We start from the raw sequence: 8,642 nt of genomic DNA, 5'->3' as shown, positions 1-8,642 counted from the left end.
TTTTAACTATTTTTGAATTATTCGGTTCATCAGTCATCAAAGCTCAGTAAATATTGGTCACAGACACAGAAATTTACTTAAAATTTCAACAAGCTGATTTAGTCACTAAAAACTCCCATAGATCATATTTTCAGACCATTTCAAGTCTTATTTTGACGTAATAAAGGTTACATCTAAGTGTGTGAGTTGTTTACTTACTTTTTTAAATGGGTCTTCCCAGGAAAAAAAAAAAACACCATCACCAAAAAAAGGGCACTTCGGAGTGTAAGGGCAAAAAGGGCATGTGCTCTGCACAGGTTGAGCCCTACCTGTGCACGTGCCTGTATTTGAATAGAAAACAATTATTTTAAATTGTAATAAAATTTCACAATATTTTTTACTGTATTTGTTATTTAATAAATGCAGCCTTGGAGAGCATAATGTCCCATAAATGTTGCAGTTTGATTTGGTTTTGCATCTGCAGTAAAAACAAGTTATATTGACATTTTGCATGTGCTTTAAGAAAACAAATATAAACACAACCTAATATCCAACTAATAACCAAATATAAAACGTCTCCAAAACTTTATAAAAAATTCAGACGTTTTTGTAAATACAATGTAACTTTTCTTTAAAGTTGCACTTTGCTACTGATAGTTTTTGGTGCTTCAAATCCATAAACTGCACATTATGTTTAAGTTAATTTTTTTTTCAAGTCTAAGTTTCTAGAAGGTTTTTAAAAAAAGTTCTAATGCACCGAATAACGGCAACCAAAATGCAGTGCTGTGAAAGCAGTGTAAAAGAGTTTTGTACTTGCTGGGTCACTAGGTTTTGGAACAGAACTACAATAGTGTGTAGACAAGAGTCATTTAGATTGTAAAATTAGCACCCACGACAGAGCTCACCCGCTCGCTCGCTCTCTCCCTGGAGATCTCCAGTCTCTCTGCGTTGATTTACACTTCTAGCTAATAAGGAGGCGTGCCTGCGGCTGCTTGGCGAGGGAGTGTTCACTAGAGCGCATCTGTGTTGGGTTCTGTTTACAGCAGAGGGTCTTCCCAGGCCAGTTTTGGGAGAATGTAGCCCACTCTCTCTCTCTTCAGGCCACTGCGCACACATCCTGAGCGTCTTCTCATGTAGCACTTTAATGACAGTGATCTCTGCCGAGAGGGACACCCAAACGGACTCGCTTATTCAAGTCAAAATCTGCTTCTCCACATGCTGCTATCTCTGTGAACACCCTCTTCCTTTCTCTCTCTCTCTCTCCACAGTTGTCCGTACTTTCTACTCTTCCACTGTACTTCCTTTAATTCTGTTCTGCTCTCTGTTCTCCACTTCCTGTTTGTCTTGTGTCATATATTTATTTTTGTGCTTTCATCGACAGAGGGTGAGAAATCTGAAGGGTAAAGCAGAAGTCTTTGACTTTGAAGTGCGTCTCCTTCCTTACTGTATGTATTTTTTTAAAATGGTCTTGATGGTCAACTAATTGATTAGTATTTGTTATGTACAAGTATATACTGGCTTATGTATAGGTGTATTTTTATTAGTTTATAGTGTACCCACATACAAACAAATGATGAATATGATATATAAAATTACATAAAATTGTAAGTGTAATTAAAAAAAAAATATATATATATATATATATATTGTGTGTATGTAAAACGTAAAAAAAAAAATAAAAGAAAAAAATATATAAATGATTATATAAATAAATAAACTATATCTAGTTTTGAGCCTGCACAATGAAATGTGACCATTTTATTTATTTAAAAAAACTTTGTCCAAGAATTTTTTTTTTCTCTTATTTAAAAATATGGTGAGTGGTGACCTCAGAAATAAAACCATTATCCCTTTTGCACCCGAATTATGTGAGCTTAATTTTTTCTGCTCCTGCTGTTCTAGAGTCAGCTTTTCCTTTCTGACCAGTAAGTAATTATGGGCTGGATTTGAGAAGAGGAAGCTGATCCTAGTGCAGCAATTATGGGCAGTGTTTTCCCAACCCAGCAATCCGACTTCCCTATCAGTATATGTTCAGGTATGACACCATCATGCTCTGCTCTCCCCGTCCACACACACACACACACACACACACACACACACACACACACACACACACTCATTCTCCTGTCCTTCAGCTCTCTTCTGTCCATCGTTTCTCTCATTTACTCTCTGCATGTCTCTAAGCTTCCCCCTCTCGCTCTCTTTGCCTGTTTTTCTCTTCGCTTCGCGCTCTCTCTCATTCCCCTTTGACACTGTGGGAGAGATTTGCAGGGTAGATTATAGAGTGTGTAATAGTGTGTGTCAGAGGCAGGGCTGCCACTGTAATTGGTGCCTTTACTCCACAGCTGTCTGAGCCCAGCAGCATCTGTTTCACTGATCACGCACATACATGCGACTCGTCGAGCGGGTAAACCCACCAGAGCATCTATTGCGTGCTTCGGGTTATTGATTTTTTTTCTTAAGTGGAAGAATCTCCGCTATGTGTGTCACTGAAGTCTTAAGGATGGACAGCATCTGTAAACTTATTTACAGTAATGCACTTGCAATGCATAGCAGGCATGCACGGAGCAGCGCAGATAATATTTAAAATATGCGGCTGTAAATATTTCTATAAGCTTTTCCCCTCATTTGTTGAACTCTAACATACTGTACAATTCTACAGAAAAACCTATCAAATTTTTGGTAACACTTCGGTTACATTTAGTCATTTAGCAGACGCTTTTATCCAAAGCGACTTACAAATGAGGACAATAAAAGCAGTCAAAACTAACAAAAGAGCAACAATATAGAAGTTAAGTTAAGTTATATACGGTTAAGTAACGGTATTAACTTTTTGCTTATTAGCATGCTGTATAAGTACTTATAAAGCACATATTAATGCCTTATTATTCTGCATGATCATATTCTAGATCCATTAATCCTACACAACACCTAAACATAACTACTACAACAACCACCTTACTTACTATCAATATGCAGCCTTACAAGTTTGAGGAAAAACTCTTAGTACTGAATACTGTATGTCTTCTCTAATCTAAAGTGTTACCATTTTTTTCTTACAGTACATATCTTTTGATCTTTCTGTAAGGAAATTATTTATCCTATTTTCTTGTTCACTGTTTTGTCATTATCACTTTGTAAATAAATATATATATATATATCTCTTTTTTTTTATAAATTTGTTTATTTACCTGTTTTTTGTAACTGATTTTGCCCCATTATTGACATGGAAAATAGCTTTAGATAGTGACATGGCATAAATCAATAATAAAAAATAAAAAAAATACAATCATAAGCCACAATTATTAGAGTCCAAACACCAATAGCTAGACAAGTAGGTCATACGATTGCAAATTTGATGTGTTTTTACCACAAAGTCACCAGTCTTGAATGTTATAGTATAAGTTAAGGAAGTTAGCTTAAAGAAGAAACAACTGACTTCAAAAAGGAAATCAGGAAGTATTGAGCCATTCAAACTAATTAAAAAAAGATTAGACCTAAAATGATTTCTTATGTGGACAATGTTGTCGTTATAGCCCCCATCTGTCATTTACGTCAAGATAAATGGCTGATATCTTTGGTGTTATCAAATGCTGTTAGTTCATCGAGCATCAGAATTTCATGAAATTTGGCATGTTTACTCAGAATGTCCTGTTTTCCTTGCGTGCCAAGTTTAGTAAAGATTAGACCTTGTGCTCAAAAGATATAGGCCAATTCATCATTTTGGGTTACACCCCAAAATATGTTGACCCCCTATCTGCTAAACCGTTAAATTAGTCAAAAGGGTGAACTTTTTTTTAGAATGACTCTCAAATCTCCTTCACACTTCCACATATTTACACTGGCAGGTATGTCACAAGACACATGAGAACCAATGGTGGTGTTGGTGTCAAACGTGGTGCTACGCATTTTAACTCCAAGTTTAAATGTGTGCATGGATTTGTAAGCCACAAAGGGGATTTTCAGCAATTAATGACTTATATTTTTGACAGTTCCACATACAAAGCTATCATATGATGTAAGAGAACTTAAAATAAGTTGTTTGTACTACATTTGTATTGCTTTTTTGGCCTTTTTGGAGCTTGACAGCCCCTGCGTTCTGTCGTTGTATGGAAAAGAGCAGCATCAATGAGGAAAGAAAAAATGATACAGCTTTGGACATTTTGCAGTTCAATTCATTTGTTTTGTTAACTAAAGAATTAATGTGTTCCGAACAGCTTCACATTTCTGCTTTATACACACTGAGGAACAAGACAAAAGTATTTTCAGCGGTTGACAGAATAAGCCACAGATGCTGCTGATAGAGCTTAAATAGTGTTTATCCTCAAATATTGCTCAAAAACTGGATGATAGATAAATTGGTTATTTGGATATTCTACAAAAACATTATCTTGTGTGCACACACATCCTTTGAAATCAAAACGTTTCGCTGCTAAATGCAAATGTGACCAGACATCTGCTGGAAGTAGTTGTGCATAAATGAATGTCTCTTTTCTTCTGTCTTGATCACCACACGTTGAGATGAGTGATTGCGTATTCTTCCCCACTATAAAGCCCAAAAATGGTCTTCTGCTCCCATTTTGCAGTTCTGATACGATTGCGTTCCAATGTGTTTCTCTATAATTGAATCTCTTTTGATTTATGATGATGCTGCCAGGGTCTCGTGGCGCACTGTAGGTTGTGGTAATAAAAGAAGATTTTTATTTTTTTTTTTAAGAGATGGGGATTGTGGTGCAATAACAGCCGTTTCCAAGTAATTGAGAGTTTTCAAGGATCAAATATGTTCTCTTGTTCCACTGCCATGTTGTTTGCCTTCGTTGTCAAACCTGTTTTGCCACATTGATGGGGTTGAGGTGAGCTGTCAGCCGCAGTAACTCACCCGCTGCCCGTCATTCTTTCACTGTGTATGTTGCCTCGGGCGTTTGGATACTGTACTGAGGGTCGCAGTAAACATTAAAGGGTTTCAGATTTCTTTTTGGATTGAGAGGGGATTGGGGACGGGCCTACAGCTACTACAGCAAGATAACAGAATTAGATTGTGTGGGCCTGCTCTTCGGGGCTACATCTGCAGAAGTTGAGCTCAAGTGAGCACTAGCATGGCAATGTCGTTGTTTTGGGTAAAGAGAGACACTGATAACCAGCATGGAAAAAGACAGAACCGAACTCATTAGTGGTGCACTCGAAAAAAAAAATGTATTTTTAATTTTTTGCTGCTTGTTCAGAAATAAATGAGCTACACAATTATTTTTGTCAAGATTTCATTGCACTGAAATTCATTTGTGTTCCGCTTCATTATTAATTTTTGTTGCATTATCTGAAACTGGGCAGTGGATTTCCAGTCCCAGCATGCTTTGCAAGTGACTGGATTGGGAGTGTAAATTTAAGTGTTGTTTTATGTGTTTCTGAGAAGGATGAAGAAAGAGGAAAATTAATAGTTGTTTAATGTAGTATTTAGATGATTTTCTTATTCTTTTTTTAGTTGTTTTTGTGTTACTGTGTTATCATGATACTTGTTTTTTTGTTTTTTCTTTCTTTCTTAAATTTTAGACGTACACTACCATTAAAGGGGTCATATTAATTTTTTGCTGCTTGTTCAGAAATAAATGAGCTACACAATTATTTTTGTCAAGATTTCATTGCACTGAAATTCATTTGTGTTCCGCTTCATTATTAATTTTTGTTGCATTATCTGAAACTGGGCAGTGGATTTCCAGTCCCAGCATGCTTTGCAAGTGACTGGATTGGGAGTGTAAATTTAAGTGTTGTTTTATGTGTTTCTGAGAAGGATGAAGAAAGAGGAAAATTAATAGTTGTTTAATGTAGTATTTAGATGATTTTCTTATTCTTTTTTTAGTTGTTTTTGTGTTACTGTGTTATCATGATACTTGTTTTTTTTGTTTTTTCTTAAATTTTAGACGTACACTACCATTAAAGGGGTCATATGATGCGATTTAAATTTTTCCTTTCTCTTTGGAGTGTTACAAGCTCTTGGTGCATAAAGAAGATCTGTAAAGTTGCAAAGACTAAAGTCTCAAATCCAAAGAGATATTCTTTATAAAAGTTAAGAGTCAACCACTCCTACCTAAAATGGCTCGTTCTAACACGCCCCCACATATCTACATCACGATGTGGGAAGATTTGCATAACGCCGGCCAAATTTTCACGCAAAAAAATAAGGCGTAACTTTAATTCTTGCTTTTGCTGCCACTGCCATGTTGTGGAGTCGCTGTGTGTTTCGTTGTGAAAAGCGAAACTACTTTTCTCCGATCACAAATGCAGACATGGTTTTATGTTTACGCGGCGCGATACGCAACGCGTAAAAAGACAGTATAAGTCATTATAATCAGTAATTATGTCCCCACTGGATGCAACAAATGCCTCATTTGTAATGGGTTTTATTGGTTTGTCTCGTCCTGCTGGGAGACGGCATCACAAGTATGGTAAGGGGAGTAACATTTTCATCACACGCTTGAGGCATTCGGCCAATCACAACGCGCTGGATAACTGGCCAATCAGAGCACACCTCGCTTTTTCAGAACGATGAGCTTTGTAAAAAATCGACGTGTTTCAGAAAGGCGGGGCATAGAGGAGAAACAATAGTGTACATTATATGGAAAAGAATGTGTTTTTTGAACCTTAAACCGCATAAACACATTGCATTACACCAAATACACAAAATAATGTTCTTTTTAGCAACGTCATATGACCCCTTTAAAGTTTGGGGCCAGTAAGATTTTATTTTTAATTTTTTTCAAAGAAATTAATGCTTTTATTCAGCACGGATGCACTGTATTAAATTGATCATAATTGAAATTTATGATGTTACAAAAGATTTCTCTTTCAAATAAATGCTGTTTTTTAAACTTTCTATTCATCACAGAATCTTAAAGTTCACAGTTTCCACAAAAATATCAAAACAGCTGTTTTCAACACTGATAATAAAAAGAAATGTTTTCTGGGCACCAAATCAGCATTTTAATAAAATCATTACAAACCCAAAATTTTTGAACTTAGTCAATGTTTTTAGTTATATCAGCTCAATTATATTGAGTAGAATCCAGTATATTCAAATGTTTTTGAGTAAATGTAAAAACTTGTTCAGTGTTCAATGTTAAGTTACAGTATATTGTAAACAGTTTCCAGAGGTTCTCATTGTGGTGAAGAGTGGAGCTTGTGCTCCGTTTGTGGGAGGATGTTGCATGCAAGTGTTTTTTTGATTGTCTGACAAAGAGAATGAGCCGATGACCATATACAATTTGCAGACTATTCTATGTGGTGTCCCTGGCAGTAATTCATCTTACCTAGTTAAGACTAATAGTTAGCAGAGCACGTTTTGCATGCAAATGCGATGAAAAGTAAGAAGCTACTAGCTGTTGTTGATTGCATAATGTATCATGCATCTGTGTATCCATCCCACAAACTAACCTCAAGCTCTCTACAGCTCTCCGACAACCACAGAAGGTCAACAGAAACTCTTAAAAGTCTAACATAACTTAACAGTAAACACTAAATAAAAATGCATAAAATAACACATTTACTCTCCCAATTCAGTTCCAAAAATCCACTGTCTAGTTTTAGTTAATGAAAAAACAGTGATTCTCAGATTAAGTCAACCTCCATTTTACAAATTTAAGTGGGTTGCATGTAAAGAAATTGAATGCAAATGTCATGAAAACAGAAGTGCTGCTTGAACTAGCTTAATAAATTAAACTGAACAATCAAAATGAAAAATCATATTTTTAAATGTATATGATGCATGCACAAAACAATACATTGATCAGTCTCTTGTATCTTGTTTATCCAATACATTACATTAAGTAAAAAACAAAAAACAACAACAAAAAATGCTTGCTATCTTGCTAATATGCATTATTGGTAGCTAGTACTATAGTTAACCTGAGGCTTATTCAGTTTTTTTTTTTGACGCATCTAATTTTATTTGGAGACATTTGGACTCAATTTGTTGAATACTTTTAAAAATCTTTTATGGTCTAACTGTAAGGAAACATGTAAATGTTTTAACTAAGGATTAAACATTTAAACAATTAGGATTAAACAATAAGGATTGTGTGTGTGTGTGTGTGTGTGTATGTGTTTATGTATATGTAAACTGTTTTGTGTGAAACTTTTTGTGCTGCCATTTTGGCCAGGACTCCCTGGAAGAAGAGATTTTATATCTCAATGGGACTATCCTGGTAAAAAAAATAAAGGAAATTCGGTTCAGGGCCCGTATTTATCAAGCTTCTCAAAGTGTCATTTTAGTCTTAAGTGCTGAAAATTCATTAAATTTACTCCTACTTTCAAACTTAAGTATAAAAGCAAGTTATCTCTTTTCTTAAAGCTAAGAATCACTCTTACTCTCCCAGTTATTTAAGACGGCTCGAGAGGTCTCTCAAGTGGTTAGGAGTTCCAGTAGGGGCTTGTGATGGCGGCTGAGGAGACGGAGACATGCGCGAATCTTTCAGGAGAGGAAGAATGTTCTTGAAATGTTTGACGATGAGCAGTTAATAAAACCGTTACATTTCCTCAGTTATTCACACAGAAACGAGCAAAGAATATTTACATTACCATAGAACATCAACACAACAACTGACTTCAGTCTAGCGCGAGTATTATGCTCTTTAAAAACACTCCCGTTATAATCAGTGAAGCTACCTACACTG

At 35.7% G+C, this 8,642-nt stretch overlaps 1 protein-coding gene across 4 annotated transcripts in view; it reads left to right on the top strand.

Annotated features, from left to right (window-relative positions):
- Nucleotides 1-8,642, top strand: part of LOC107701812 (plexin-B1-like) — an 80,060-nt gene that overhangs the window by 19,799 nt on the left and 51,619 nt on the right. For 2 of the 4 annotated variants that reach the window (XM_016503925.1, XM_016503926.1), the window contains exon 1: nt 1,755-2,014. The exons of the other annotated variants lie outside the window; for them this stretch is intronic. The gene's annotated coding sequence lies outside the window, so the exon portion shown is untranslated. Of the gene's footprint in view, nt 1-1,754; nt 2,015-8,642 lie in introns of those variants that run through there. 4 annotated transcript variants of the gene reach the window in all.

Source organism: Sinocyclocheilus anshuiensis, unplaced genomic scaffold (assembly GCF_001515605.1).
Source record: "Sinocyclocheilus anshuiensis isolate Anshui unplaced genomic scaffold, SAMN03320099.WGS_v1.1 scaffold258, whole genome shotgun sequence".
NCBI lineage: Eukaryota > Metazoa > Chordata > Actinopteri > Cypriniformes > Cyprinidae > Sinocyclocheilus > Sinocyclocheilus anshuiensis.
The sequence above is the reverse complement of the archived record's forward strand: the minus strand, read 5'-3'. Positions and strand labels throughout refer to the sequence as shown.